This window comes from Aotus nancymaae, unplaced genomic scaffold (genome assembly GCF_030222135.1).
Source record: "Aotus nancymaae isolate 86718 unplaced genomic scaffold, 86718_ANA_hifiasm-v0.15.2.pri h1tg000041l, whole genome shotgun sequence".
NCBI lineage: Eukaryota > Metazoa > Chordata > Mammalia > Primates > Aotidae > Aotus > Aotus nancymaae.
Window position 1 is genome coordinate 40,560,658 of NW_026988455.1, and position 15,360 is coordinate 40,576,017.

General features: G+C 45.0%; 1 protein-coding gene and 1 pseudogene across 1 annotated transcript in view; both read right to left on the reverse strand.

Moving 5' to 3' along the window:
- The window catches only part of TMC1 (transmembrane channel like 1), a 479,796-nt gene that overhangs the window by 339,634 nt on the left and 124,802 nt on the right, over positions 1-15,360 (reverse strand). The window lies entirely within an intron of this gene.
- On the reverse strand, positions 1,566-3,895 carry LOC105718681 (heat shock protein 75 kDa, mitochondrial-like; annotated as a pseudogene).

Sequence of the window (15,360 nt, forward strand, 5' to 3'; positions counted from 1 at the left end):
CGCCTCGGCCTCCCAAAGTGCTGGGATTATAGGCGTGAGCCACCGCGCCCAGCCCAGTCTCTTGATTTTTATTGACGAGAGTAGTATTTCTATACTTGAAGTCTAATTTTGCTGTCAGCAAGAAGGGATGTGACCATTTTACAGTCAGAAATAACATCAAAAAGTTTATGAGTACTCTGTTAGGGGAGTAGATTTATGAAGAGCTCCTGGGATGAAGTCAGACGATGCTTAGTTAGCATCAAGTCTGACATAGCTGGGAGACCATAAATAATGTCCTTTGCTTCTCTGAGCCTCAGTTTCCTCCTCTCTATAAGAAGGCATTAAAATAACAGAATAATAAAGATATCTAGCTGTGGAGTCAGACAGATCTGGGTCCTAACCCTGGTTCTGCCACTTGCTAGTTGGATATTCTTGGATGAGTTATTTAACCTCCCTGAGTCTTACTTTCTTGATATGTATCATAGGGACAAAGATTAAAGCACCCTCTTCAAAGTAACTTTTAATAAGAAAGGCATTATTGGCCGGGTACAGCGGCTCACGCCTGTAATTTCAACAGTTTGGGAAGCCAAGGTGGGTGGAACACATGAGGTCAGGAGTTCAAGAGTACCCTGACCAACATGGCGAAACTCCATCTCTACTAAAAATACAGAAACTTAGCCAGGCATGGTGGCACACACCTGTAATCCCAGCTACTTGGAAGGCTGAGGCAGGAGAATTGCTTGAACCTGGGAGGCTGAGGTTGATGGGCAACAGAGGAGGGGAGGGGAAGGGAAAGAGGAAAGGGAGGGGAGGAGAGAGGGGAGGGGAGGAAAGGGGAGGGGAGGGGAGGGGAGAGGAGGGGAGGGGAGAGGAGGAGAGGGGACTAATACTCTATTACTATGCTTTCAATACTATTACTACCTTATCGCACTACTACTACCGTACCACATGACTACTATCGTGCTACTTTTTTTTTTTTTTTTTGAGACAAAGTCTCGTCTGTCACCCAGGATGGAGTGCAGTGGCGTGATCTTGGTAACCTCCACTTCCTGGGTTCAAGCAATTCTCCTGCCTCAGTCTCCCGAGTAGCTGGGATTACAGGTGCCCCTCACCATACCTGGCTAATTTTTGTATTTTTAGTAGAGATGGAGTTTTGCCATGTTGGCCAGGCTGGTCTTGAACTCCTGACCTCAAGCAATCCACTTGCCTCGTCTGGGTTTACAGACATGAACCATCGTGACCGGCCCATTTTTCTTTCTTTTTTTTTTTTAAGAAATAACTTTTAATTTAGGTAAATAAAGCTCAAGGAGGTGGGGCTGTCATCTATGGTTTCAGTCCTTCTTCCCCTGCCTGGGCAGAGGCCTCTGGTTGTCAGTGTCACTCCAGGGCCTTGACAAGCAGCTCATTCAGGCGGCCCACCACGGCCCTGGGGTCATCAATGAGCCCAGCGGCTATCATGACATTCTCGTATATCTGATCCACCAGCAGCTGGGCCAGGCCAGGCTAACTTGCCTGCAGCTGATTCAGCTTCATGAGTGCATGCCTGGGGTTGATCTCCAGAGCGGGCTGCAGGAGCTGTGCTCACTCTGCCTGGGTCCTGGCCAGCTGCTACATGTGCAGAAGTGCCGGGCAGCCCCCATCTCCAGCACGGTGACCATGGCAGGGTGGGTGTCCAGTCAGAGGGTCACCTTCACGTTGGTGACACGCGACCCCAGCACGTTTCTCATCCAGGCCACGAAGTCCTCTGTCTCCTTCTCTGACAGGAGCTCGGCAGCTGGGGACCCGTCCTTAAACTTCTCCTCCTTGTAGTGATCCACAATGGTGTCTGTCTCCACAGAGATCAGCTGCTTCTTGTCAAACTCACGAAGGTGCAGCAGGGTGAGCTCATCACTGCTCATAGCAGAAGAGAATCTCTGTGTCTTTCTGCTTCATGGCCTTGTAGTAAGGAGAGTGCTCTGCCAGGTGCCAGTTGGGGGCACACAAGTAATAGATGTTGCGGGTGCCAGCCCGCATGCGGTTGGCGTATTCCAAGAGGCCAGTTAGCTGCCCAGCTGGCAGTGCAGAGGACTCGTAGCGCAGCAGCTTTGCTATGTCCTCCTTGACCTCCTGCTCGGCCATGGTCACAATGCCCTCCCGCATTATGAACAGGCTGTAATCTTCAAAAAAACTTTGCATATTTCTCAGCGTCTTTTTTACTCTGCTCAACGAGAAATTTGATCAGCCTCTGCTGTAAAACATCCCGGAGTTTCCTGATGAGTGCACCCTCCTGCTGCAGCTCCCAGCTGAGATTCAGGGGAATGTCCTCACTGTCCACCACAACTCGGATGAAGCACAGCCACTTGGGCAGAATGTCTGTGGCCTTGGTCTGGATGAGGACTTTGAGGCTGTACAGTGCGACGCTGGAGCCCAACTCCCGGCTCACATCAAACACGGACGGTTTCGTGTCCGGCACGAACAAGATGCTGTGGATGTTGAGTGGCGTGACAGTCTTATAGTGCAGGGTGTAGCAGGGCTTCTCGTAAGCCTGCTCAATGTAACAGTTGAACTCTTCATGCTGCCACTCGCTGATGTCCTCGGGGGTCCGTCATCCAGATGGCCTGCAAGGTGTTCATCCACCTTCCACTCAGGTACAAGGGGAAGCTGACGAAGTTGCTGTACTTCGTCACCACATCTTGCACCCGGGCCTCATTGGCAAACTCCCTGCAGTCGGATTTCAGGTGGATGATTTTTGTCCCAGTTCTAACTCCCGAAGCTTCCGCAATTTCAAACACTCCAGAGCCGTCTGAAAGCCACTGGTAACCCGGGCTCCCCGGGGATGCCGAGCGGGAATAGACCTCCACTCTGTCAGCCACCATGAAGGCCAAGTAGAAACCCACTTTAAACTGGCCGATGATCTTGCTGCTGGCCTCAGCCTGGTTCTGCAGAGCATCTAAGAAAGCCTTTGACCCCGGTCTGGCGATCGTTCCTAGGTTGGACACCAGCTATTCCTGTGTCATCCCGATGCCAGTATCCTGGATGGTGATGGTGCCTTTCTCGGCATCCGTCTGCAAGTGAATCTCCATTTCTGGCAGTGCTTGGCCGTCAGACACCAGTTTGTGATGCAGTTTTTCCAAGGCATGGCTGGCTCAGGAGATCAGCTCCCGTATCTCCCGTATAAACAACTCTTTTTTTTTTTTTTTTTTTTTTTGTGACAGAGTTTCGCTCTTGTTACCCAGACTGGAGTGCAATGGCGCGATCTCGGCTCACCGCAACCTCCGCCTCCTGGGTTCAGGCAATTCTCCTGCCTCAGCCTCCTGAGTAGCTGGGATTACAGGCACGCGCCACCGTGCCCAGCTAATTTTTTGTATTTTTAGTAGAGACGGGGTTTCACCATGTTGACCAGGATGGTCTCAATCTCTTGACCTCGTGATCCACCCGCCTCGGCCTCCCAAAGTGCTGGGATTACAGGCGTGAGCCACCGCGCCCGGCCAAACAACTCTTTTTCTGAGTGCAAGGACCGGGCAACGATGTCCAAAAGCTTCTTTGTCTCGGCCTGGAACTCATATTTGGAAGCAGAACCCTGCACGCTCTCTGTGCTGCTGAAGATGAAGTGCAGGGGTTCCTCCTTGTCCTCGGCGGTCTGCGTGTTGAATGGCTGTCCTGCCTGTAAGCTCCAGGCCGTGTTTCGCCTGGGGCAGAACTAGGCTGTGGTCCTCCGTGGACACAGAATTGGTTTTCGTCCCGAGGCGGTCGCCAGCGCCGGTGCCCACAGCAGAGGCCGCAGTCGGCAGCCCCACAGCAGCAACACCCGCAACTCGCGCGCCTCGTAGTAAACAGTAAACGGCACGAGACAGGGCAGGGCCGAGCAGGGCGGGGCCGTCCTCCGGAGTGGGGAGGTGACGTCATGGCGGGCGCTGGGCTGCCCAGACCGCTCCATTTTTCTTTTTTTAATTTTTAAATTTTTTTTTTTTTTTTTTTTGTGAGGTTTTTTGGGGGGTTTTTGTTTACTTATTTTTTTATTTTTATTCCCATTTTTCTATTCTTAATACACTTCTACTGCTACCTTAACTACCCCATTGCTATTATCCTGTAACACTACCACTACCATACCACACTGCTACTACCTAACTACATCTTTATTACTGTTTCACTGTACTTCCACTGCTACGTTACTACACTGCTACCTTACTATACTACTACGATAGCTACAGTACTGCCTACTATAACCACTGTATTATGCAAAATGTGTATTAGTTCAGGAACACCATTTAGATCACCACTGGAGAATATTTCAGAATACAGAAATTTTGGTCAAGGAATATAAAGAAGTTAGGCCAGGAAGATGGAAAAACTAAGAGAACCCACACAAGAGGAGTTTCAGTCTGTCAGTGGTTACCAGTAAGTGAGTTTTCCTGGCTACAGAGCTCAAACGTTCTGGGGCAAAAGACTCAGCAGCAGTTTTGGTTTGATGTCATAAGGGTTCATCACTTGAGTGGCTGGCCTGGTTTTCCTCAACAGTAAGAATCTAAGGAATGTTTACCTTTTATTCCTCTTCCAAGCATTAATTATATACTTTTGTTTATAATTTTATGGTAATCACCAGACAATAATTGAGAAATACTGCTGAGGGAATGTGTTCTCTTTCCGGGTCCACAAGGGGGCACAGTTTTAAGGGCAAGAACTTCCCAGCGCCATGCTTCCCTCCCATCTCTCTCCATCCAGGGGATTTAACGGAAGAAACTAAGAGTCAATCACCCCAGCAGAAGCTTAAAGGAACTCCTTTCACTGGCCAGAGGAACTTTGGGAGGTGGGAATTTCTCCCAGGATAAATTCCCCTGCTCCTTCACCCATGCCAGATTTCCAGCTCTCTGGAATCAGCTCCCACATAGTGGGAGCTCTCTTTCCCCTCCTGAATTTCTCCCTTGGGGTCCCCTTCCACCCTCATGGAAGCTCTTTCCTCTCCTGGATTCCATCTTTCTGGATTCTCTCACTCAGTGTGAGGGGAGTTTTACTTCTCTGGGAACCCATCAAACTCAATGTGAGGAGCGGCTTTTCTTTCTCTCATTCAGTGTGAGAGCTAGCTGTCTCTTTCTCTCTCCTTCTCCTTTTTCTCTCTGTACCTAAATAAATCACTTTACTGCAACACTTTTGGGGATCTGTTATTTATTTCACAAGTGCACTGCACCATGGTCTCCTCTCTCATTCTTGAGAGAGTGATAGACCAAGAACCTGGAGAAATGTCCTCTCAGGGAAGCTGAGGGCTCCCCTGAACCCCTGAGCCCCAACATTGCCAATGAAGGACTAAGTGATGAATGAGTGGAAAATACTCCACATATACATATGGTTGTTTTTTTTTTTGAGATAGATTCTTGCTCTGTCACCAAGGCTGGAGTGCAATGGCATGATCTTGGCTCACTGCAGCCTCCACCTCCCAGGTTGAAGCAATTCTTCTGCCTCAGCCTCCTGAGTAGCTGAGACTACAGGCGTGTGCCACCACGTCCAGCCAATTTTTGTATTTTTAGTAGAGACTGCGTTTCACCGTATTAACCAGGCTGGTCTTAGACTCCTGACCTCGTGATCTGCCTGCCTCTGCCTCCCAAAGTGCTGGGGTTACAGGCGTGAGCCACCAAGCCCAGCCCATAAGGATTTATACTTATAGACATTAACAGGCCAGCAAATGATGGCTTTTCTCAGTTTCATTTTATATTCCATGCAAATTAAATTGTACAAAGACAATACGACTCCCAAAGATGATGACTGAGTCTTTTTTTTTTTTTTTAATAGAGACAGAGTTTCACCATGTTGTCCAGGCTGGTCTCAAACTCCTGACTTCAGGTGATCCGCCCGCCTCGGTCTCCCAAAGTGCTGGGATTACAGGCGTGAGACATCGCGCTTGGCCAATGGCTGAGTCATTCTTTTCTTCAGTGTCTTTTACATCATCTTTGTTCAGGAAATATTTGCTGAGTTTAGTAGAAAGAAGATTACCCAAATTCTAATGATATTAGCTGTACTGCTGCTATATTTCTCATTCAAATGTATGTATCAAGTTCAGCTACCCTGCCAGCAATCGAACAAAACAAACTCACAATGTACTGAAAGATTGAGAGCCTGTGACACGGTAAGCAGTTCAAGTAAATCCAACAGTCATTGATTCAGCCTACACTATGTGTAAAGCACTGCAGAGCTGCTCATCCATTAAGGTAGATGGGGTATGTACATGAATATCCATAATTCAAGGCAATTTTCTCTATTAATAGAGAAATAAATAATGTACTGGGATGTGAAACATGGCAGAGACAAGGCAGGAAACTGAAACTAGTGCCAGATTGTGGAGCAGTTTGAATGCTGGGCACCACCCTAATCGTCACTGATAAATCCTTCTGTCACCATTCATAAAGGTTGAAAAAAATATGGAGACACAAAGCCTGAACGGCCTCATTACCCTAATGGGCACAGCATGGAGTAGCTTGATAGTACTGACACCACTTCCAGGAATAACACCATGTTCATGATAAAATGCCCAACCTTACTGTCTCCAGAACATTCAGTTATGAACAGTTATGCACCAATTACTTTGTATTTTAATCAATATCATTGAAGTAAGCCAGATTTAAAACTCTTTAATGCCACAGGCAACAAGATAAAAACTATGAAAGTTAAAATAGTTACATAATCCCCCTAAGGGCACCATTCTGTAATTCCAAGGCCCACTCTCCTCTCCCTTTCATCTCTCATATTGACACAAAAATAGGGGGAAAATATCGTATGAAAAGAGTTAAAGCGACTCACAAAGAGCTCTGAGAGAGGGAGGTGGAAAGAGAAAGTAGAAACCATCCAGGCTTAGAGGAGGGAAGGCTTGGGATATAAGGTAGGGGATAGCTGTGCATAAGAAAGTGTGGAAGTATTGGGGAAAGGGGAGAAAAGGATATAATGGTTATGATTTGGATACTTGTTTATGTCCTTTGAGAAATACAAGTAAAGAACAGATTTCTCTTTTAATTTAGGGGAAGAAATGAGATTGGCTGTTGCACTGTGCTTCTTGAATGCCAAACTGAAATCTTTGGGACCCCAATTTATTAGGGTTGCAATGAAATCTAAAATATTTTGGTTGATGTGAAATGCAATGGATTTATGCCAGGCATTCTCTAACTATGCGATTAAATTTTGATTTAACCCAGAAAACTATTTTCTTAACCTAGTGATACAATTTCAAGACAATGGATATGAAAATGAAACATTAAGGGGTTTTAATTAGGACAAGGGCTGTGGTTGTTGTCTAACTACCTATTATTTTTCCCAGAAGCAAGCTTCTTGAAGTATCTAGGTCAGAAATTAAAACCTGTCAGTACCAACTGAAGTGTAAATGCAAGCAGTTAATGAAAGCTTCATTCCCTAACAATCTATGGACTGCATTGGGCAGTTAATGTTGATCTTTTGGAGTGCTATTTTAAAATTTCATAATGAAAAGATATGTGTATGCATGTGTGTGTATTCATACTACATAAGCAACTTAAGCTGTCATATATATCAAATTAATTTAAACATGTAATAACCAAAATGTCACTAAAAAACCTGGCTTGCAATTTGTTTATTGTTAATATCTGATATCAAAATGTCTTGGAATCTTGAAACTATAGCTCAAATAATTTAATCACACACACACACACACACACACACACACACACACACACATACAATATTAATTATTGCTCAGTGTTCCAGAAAATGTATGCCTTCTCACCTAATACCAAGTAGAAAATTAAAACTTCCCAAATTAGCTGGATGTGGTAGTGCACACCTGTAGTCCCAGCTACTCAGGAGGCTGAGGCAGGAGAATCACAGAGCGAGACTCCACCTCAAAAAACAAAACAAAACAAAACAAAAAAAGAAAAACTTCCCTTCCCCCAAAGCCAGCTAAAAAATTAAACACAGGTTGTAATACTCAAAGGTACTAAACACTTGCATCCAGACCCAACATAGCTCTAAAACAAGCAAGTAGAAGAATCACACAATCTGCAGTAGTAAATACAAGTACAGAGCCGCTGACATCTATAACATCAATGTGGGAAGGGCAAACTAAAACAGAGGGACAATGACTCCTTTCTTTTTTTTTGAGACGGAGTCCCGCTCTTTCGCCCAGGCTGGAGTGCAGTGGTGTGATCTTGGCTCACTGCAACCTCTGTGCCTCCCAATTTCAAGCGATTGCCCTGCCTCAGCCTCTCAAGTAGATGAGTAGATGGGACTAGTCTCGTGCCACCACGCCCGCCTAATTTTTGTATTTTTAGTAGAGACGGGTTTTCACCATATTGGTCAGGCTGGTCTTGAACTCCTGACCTCGTGATCCGCCTGCCTTGGCCTCCCAAAGTGCTGGGATTACAGGCGTGAGCCACTGCCTGTAATGACTCACAAAAGAAAAATGACTCCCAAAAAAAGAGAAAACAATCTGTGTGTAAATTGCTTATCATCATGACTTATATCATTATTTAATAGTCATTAGCATGACAACCAGGCAGTAATTGCTCACTCAGAAATTAAGTACCTTCAGATTTACATGCACTTAATGGATATACCAATATGGTAAACATATGACTGTGGTGTAAAGTCCTTTGCAGGTTTGCTTAAAGGAAATATTTTATTCTTCAATTGAATAAAAGCTAAACATAGTTCATTTATTTTTTATTATTTTAATTTTTTTTGTGACAGAGTCTCACTCTGTTGCCCAGGCTGGAGTGCAATGGTGCCATTTCAGCTTACTGCAACCTCCACCTCCCAGGTTCAAGAGATTCTTCCTGCCTCAGCCTCCCAAGTAGCTGGGATTACAGGCATCCACCACCATGCCCAGCGAATTTTTTGTATTTTTAATAGAGACAGGATTTCGACATGTTGGCCAGGCTGGTCTGGAACTCCTGACCTCAGGTGATCCACCCGCCTCGGCCTCCCAAAGTGCTGGGATTACAGGTGTGAACAACCTCGCCCGGCCAAGCTAAACATAGTTCTAAATACAAGTTCTCTCTATTCTCTGAGGATTGTGAAATCCCCTCTTCTTTTGATAAAGATCGATGAAGGGAATGAGGCTGAACAGCAGTCTCTAATCTCCCTTCCTTGGCTCCAGTATACTTCAGTCCCAAGCCACATCCCAAGGAAAGAGAAGGTAGGGGTGGAATGAGGAGAGAAAAATAGGTTCAGAATCACTCTAGGGTAAAGGTTGATCCTGGCAACACACAGATATATTATTTGGCCCACCATGTTTTCAGATGGAGAAAATTTACATTTAAATAAATCTAGATTTCTGGCTGGGTCCAGTGGCTCATACCTGTAATCCCAGCGCTTTGGGAGGCCGAGGCAGGTGGATCACTTGAGGTCAGGAGTTCAAGACCAGGCTGGCCAACAAGGTGAAACCCCATCTCTACTAAAAATACAAAAATGGTGGCATGCGCCTGTAATCCCTGCTATTCGGTTGAGGCAGGAGAATCGCTTGAACCCAGGAGGCGGAGGTTACAGTGATCCGAGACCGCACCATTGCATTCCAGCTTTGGAGGGAAATAATTAGAAGACGATCCAGAATCTCAAAATTCCTATGCTCACTTCAGCTAGAGTTGAGTACCTCTTGCTAAACGTAAATAGGACAGATGTTCTCTAGTTCACCACAATCTTGAGTTGATGCACTTTAGTCATGTCTGTTACCTGCCAGACCCTATAGGCATGCAGGTTTACCATGCAGGCATTAACATATCTCATAAAAGCCCCAGATAAGGACACAGGGAGGGGAATATCACACACCAGGGCCTGTTGCGGGGTAGAGGGTTAGAGGAGGGACAGCATTAGGAGAAGTACCTAATGTAGATGACGGGTTAATGGGTGCAGCAAACCACCATGGCATGTGTATATGTAACAAACCTGCACATGTATCTTAGAACTTAAAGTATAATTTTTAAAAAGTCCCAGATAAAACTATCTGGAACTTCACATATTTATAATTCCACAGTTTTCTTTTCAGGTATTCTCTGGGGTGGGTTATAAAACATGAAACTTTGTCTTGTTATATTTCTCTCTCTCATAGTTCACACAGTGCCTGTCACATAAAAGACACTCAGTAAATGTTGATTGCTACAAACTAAGGGTAGAATGGACCATAATAACCCTCACAGAGCTAATCTGCTTTGGACATCTTTGATTTACTCAGAGCCAAATCCATGGATCCAGGATTCGCCCTAAATTGAAATAGGCCTGGAATGTAAGGGGATTACAGTGGTTGTGTTGCTGTGAAGGTCAGAAGTCAGACCAGTTTTCTGGGAGCAAATTCGTGTACAGTGAAAAAAGGACTTGCCTCAGCATTAGGAGTCCTGGATGCATTGACTACATAAATGAATGTCATTCATTGCCTACTATGTGCTAAGTGCTATGGATACAAATATGAATATATCAAGGTCCTTTAAGGAATTCAAAAGTCAAATACATGGGTTCCGTGAAAGCCATGTGAATATGGGCATGTCATTTAACCTTTTCAAACTCACCGGCAAAAAAAAAAAGGGGGAGAGTGGCAAATCTGTTTCTTGGGACTTATTTCATGATACAGTGAGAAACAACCGAAACAATGGGATTATAAACCTTGTGAACTGTAAAACATTCCCAACAAGATGGTAGAATTGGATTCTTCCTGCCTTTGTTCCTTAGGATGCTAATACTGTAGTCAAAAAAGTAAGCATGAGACACACCCTGCCCAAATACAAAGAAAATGTTGCCGTTTTATACAGAAATGACCCCTGAGACCCTGTTGCATGCCAGTTGGGCTCCTCAAGCAGACAAATGATATTTTTTTTTATCACAGTTAAGAGGAGAGAGGCGCTGGCATCCTCAAAGTTGCCAATCCCCACTGTCCATCTCTCCCATATTTTTCTAATCTCAAGCCTAGAGAGGTGAGCATAATTACAAATATGTTTCCTATAGTTGGGAGAACACAGGACTGTTGTCTGACTCCCACAAGACGCCTCTAAGGTAGAGAGTGGATGGTCCACCTGGGGAAATCTGGAAGTAAGAGATGCCCTGAGCAGTCACTTTGGTGGTGGATCTAAGGGGAAGCTACTGTATTGGGATTGCATTACTCCAAATTTGCCTGCACAAAAGATATGGGATGTTTCCTGTTGACTAGAGTGAGCAACCTGAGAGATAGATTGGCCTCTGTTACTCCTGTGTCCTATCATTTCAGGTCACATGGAGGTGTGAGGTGACCTCAGTAGAAAGAGGCTGGGTTTTGGCCGGGTGCGGTGGTGCCAACCTGTAATCCCAGCACTTTTGGAGGCCAAGGTGGGCAGATCACAAGGTCAAGAGATCAAGACCATCCTGGCCAACATGGTGAAAACCCGTCTCTACTAAAAATACAAAAATTAGCTGGGCATGGTGGTGCACACCTGTAGTCCCAGCTACTCAGGAAACTGAGGCAGGAGAATCACTTCAACTCAGGAGGTGGACATTGCAGTGAACAGAGATCATGCCACTGCACTCCAGCCTGGTGACAGAGCGAGACTCTGTCTCAAAAAAACAAAAAAAAAGAAAAAAAGAAAAGAAAAGAAAGAAGCTGGGTTTTTATCCTAGATAGCCCCTGAGCATGGAGGTAGTAGTGAACACCTGTTTTACAGATGCATCCATGGAGGTAAAAATCAACTATGGGAGAAGTCCAGCAAGGGAGAATCCTCTGAAACTGCCACCTAGGAGAGAGTCCATTTTTCTTACATGTCCCTGCAGCCAGGATCTCTAAGGGGGCCTGTCTCTAACCATCTGCTGGGTCGGAGAGCCAAAGTCACCTCACAAGTGACAATGGTCCTATCCCTTTATCTCTCCTCTCTCCCAACCCTGCTTTTGAGCCTAGGAAAGCGGTGAGCAGTAAGTGAGAAGGAGGAAGAAGAAACCAATTCACTTCTTCTACTGCAGGCTTCAGACTAAAACAGGACATAGCTAGGCAGGGAGATTTGATATCAAGTTGTATTTGGAGTTCTGACCTTGCATGGAGCTGGACAGTGTTAAGACTGAATTAGGACTGTGTCTATGACTTAAAATGATTGTAGGACTGCTTTTTACTGTACTAAACAGAAAAGACATGGAAATAGCCCAGATATTCACTCAAGGTCAGGTGAAGATTGCCTTCCCAACCCCAAATAATACAAAATTAAGGGAGATAGAAAGCATATACAAAGATGCCTTTAATCAAAATCCATACATTGTGCACTACATAAACAAGAGTAATTCTGGTATGAAGCAGAGTTATTTTCTCTTCCTGAAAAGTAGCTTTCATACTGGACTATTGCCAAAGTTGCCATAATTGGCTTTTTCAACTTTTTTTTTTTCTTGAGACAAAGTCTTGCTCTGTCACCCAGGCTGGAGTGCAATGACACAGACTCAGCTCACTGCAACCTCCGCCTTCCAGGTTCAAGGATTCTCCTGACTCTGCCTACCGAGTAGCTGGGATTACAGGCACCCGTGACCATGCCTGGCTAATTTTTGTTATTTTTAGTAGAGACAGGGTTTCACCATATTGGTCAGGCTAGTCTCAAACTCCTGACCTCGTGATCTGCCTGCCTCAGCCTCCCAAAGTGCTGGGATTACAGGCGTGAGCCACCGTGCTTGGCCTCACCTTTCTTATTTTTAATATGAAATATAGGTAAAGGCTATTGATAGAATAATAATGTTTATGGATCATGATGCAGGTCCTGAATTTGAAGTGAAACCATCTTTGAAGAATTATAAGTAATGAGAGATCTAATGGGACCGACACCATCTTGCTTCTATGACTGACTGCATCTTGTTTGTAATCTCACAGACTAATCTTTTTGTTGTTGTTGCTGTTGTTGTTGTTTTGGTCTCTCTCTCTCTTTTTTTTCTTATTCTAGCTTCGAAGCCAAGAAAACTATGAGATAAATTCAGTTAAACTTAAACTTAGAGGCAAAGGAAACTGACAATCTCCTTGTTCACAGATTGAAGCTGCATTTATAAGACAAGTATGGAATTATAGGAAGGACTTGAACTTTTCTAAAGACTATGCATGGTTAAACAATGAACTGCCGTTGCTTAGCTTGCTTTTCTATTAGTTGCTTACCACTCCAGAGTCACGTAAACAGGGGTTGTAAGATTTATAATTTCCCCAACTATTCCTATAGATAATATCAATATTGTGAAACCTAAAGAACTGGTCTTTGAGATATTTTTCAAATTTAGCATTTTGGTAGACCAAGAGATGCCATCTGGTCCTCAGACCCCCTCTTTGGAACTAACTCAGCTATACAAAGGCAGTTTTAGACACCCCTGTGATTTTATCCCCAGACAATCATTTCTGTTTCCCAGCCCCCTGCTTGCCAAAGTACCCTTAAAAAAACTCTAGCCTCGGCCGGGCGAGGTGGCTCAAGCCTGTAATGCCAGCACTTTGGGAGGGCAAGGCAGGTGGATCATGAGGTCAAGAGATCGAGACCATCCTGGTCAACATGGTGAAACCCCGTCTCTACTAAAAATACAAAAAATTAGCTGGGCATGGTGGTGTGTGCCTGTAATCCCAGCTATTCAGGAGGCTGAGGCAGGAGAATTGCCTGAACCCAGGAGGCGGAGGTTGCAGTGAGCCGAGATCGTGCCATTGCACTCCAGCCTGGGTAACAAGGGTGAAACTCCATCTCAAAAAAAAAAAAAAAAAAAAAAAACTCTAGCCTCTCTGGGCACAGTGGATCATGCCTTTAGGTAATCCCAGCACTTTGAGAGACCGAGGCAGGCAGGAGTTTGAGAAATCCTGTCTGTACTAAAAATACAAAATTAGCCAGGTGTAGTGGCGGGTGCCTGTAATCCCAGCTACTCAGGAGGCTGAGGCAGGAGAATCACTTGAACCCAGGAGGCAGAGGTTGCAGTGAGCTAAGGTCGCACCATGGCTCACCAGCCTGAACAAAAGTGAAACACTGTCTCAAAAAAAAAAAAACCCTAGCCTCAGCTGGGCATGGTGACTCACACCTGTAATCCCAGCCCTTTGGGAGGCCAAGTCAGGCAGATCACTTGAGGTTCAAGACCAGCCTGGCCAACATGGTGAAACCATGTCTCTACTAAAAAAAAAAATTAAAAAATTAGCCAGGCATGGTGGCAGGTGCCTGTAATCCCAGCTACATAGTAGACTCATGAAGGAGAATCACTTGAACTCAGGAGGCGGAGGTTGCAGTGATCCGAGATCATACCACTACTACAGCCTGGGCGATAGAGCTAGACTCACCTCAAAACAAACCAAAACAAAAACCCTAGCTTCTGAATTCTCAGGGAAGCAGATTTGAAAAATACCTCCTGTTCTTCCACTTGGCTGGCCCTGCAATAATTAAACTGTCTTTGCTGCAATACCTGCCATTCTCAGTGCATTGGCATTTCTGGGAAGTAGGCAAAAAGAACCTCTCAGGCTATAGCATATATCAGCTGAAGAGGATCCTTGACACTTTCATCGGGAACTTTTGTTCCTCCCTAGTACTGTTAATTCAGCTGCTCCCCTTGAAATTTTAGGACTTCCTTCAAATTTTGGAAAGAAGAGCAGTTGCCCTATCATGCCTCATGCCTCAGTGGTCAAGTTTCTGTGATGTGTCAGTCAAAAGGAATCCTTAGAAGCACCAACTGGCCCCACTTGGCAATGAAATTGAGAGTAGATAGAATAATTATGCTATGCACCTGTGCCTCTCTGCTACCCTAATAAAATCTAAAAAATAATGTCCCCATTTTCCCCACACTTTCACTATTTTACTCAAGAAATCGAAAATTCATATAAGGAAAATATAAAAGAAAAAGCTCTGTGCTTCAAATAATAATTACTTTCAAGATTTTGCCATTTGGATTATATCACATAAATTTCTTTTTTGTTTTTTCTTTTCTTTTCCTTTTTTTTTTTTTTTCTTTGAAACAACGTCTCACTCTTGTTGCCCAGGCTGGAGTGCAATGGCATGATTTCGGCTCACTGCAATCTCCACCTCCCAGGTTCAAGCAATTCTGCCTCAGCCTCCCTAGTAGCTGGGATTACAGGCATCTGCCACCATGCCTGGCTAATTTTTATATTTTTAGTAGAGACAAGTTTTCACCATGGTTGACCAGGCTAATCTCGAACTCCTGACCTCAGGTGATCCACCCACCTCGGCCTCCCAAAGTGCTGGGATTACAGGCATGAGCCACCTCACCTGGACTAGTTCTCAAAAATTTCTAATCTAGCCGGGCGCGGTGGCTCACGCCTGTAATCCCAGCACTTTAGGAGGCCGAGGAGGGTGGATCACGAGGTCAAGAGATCGAGACCATCCTGGTCAACATGTTGAAACCTCGTCTCTACTAAAAATACAGAAATTAGCTGGGCATGGTGGTGCGTGCCTGTAATCCCAGCTACTCAGGAGGCTGAGGCAGGAGAATTGC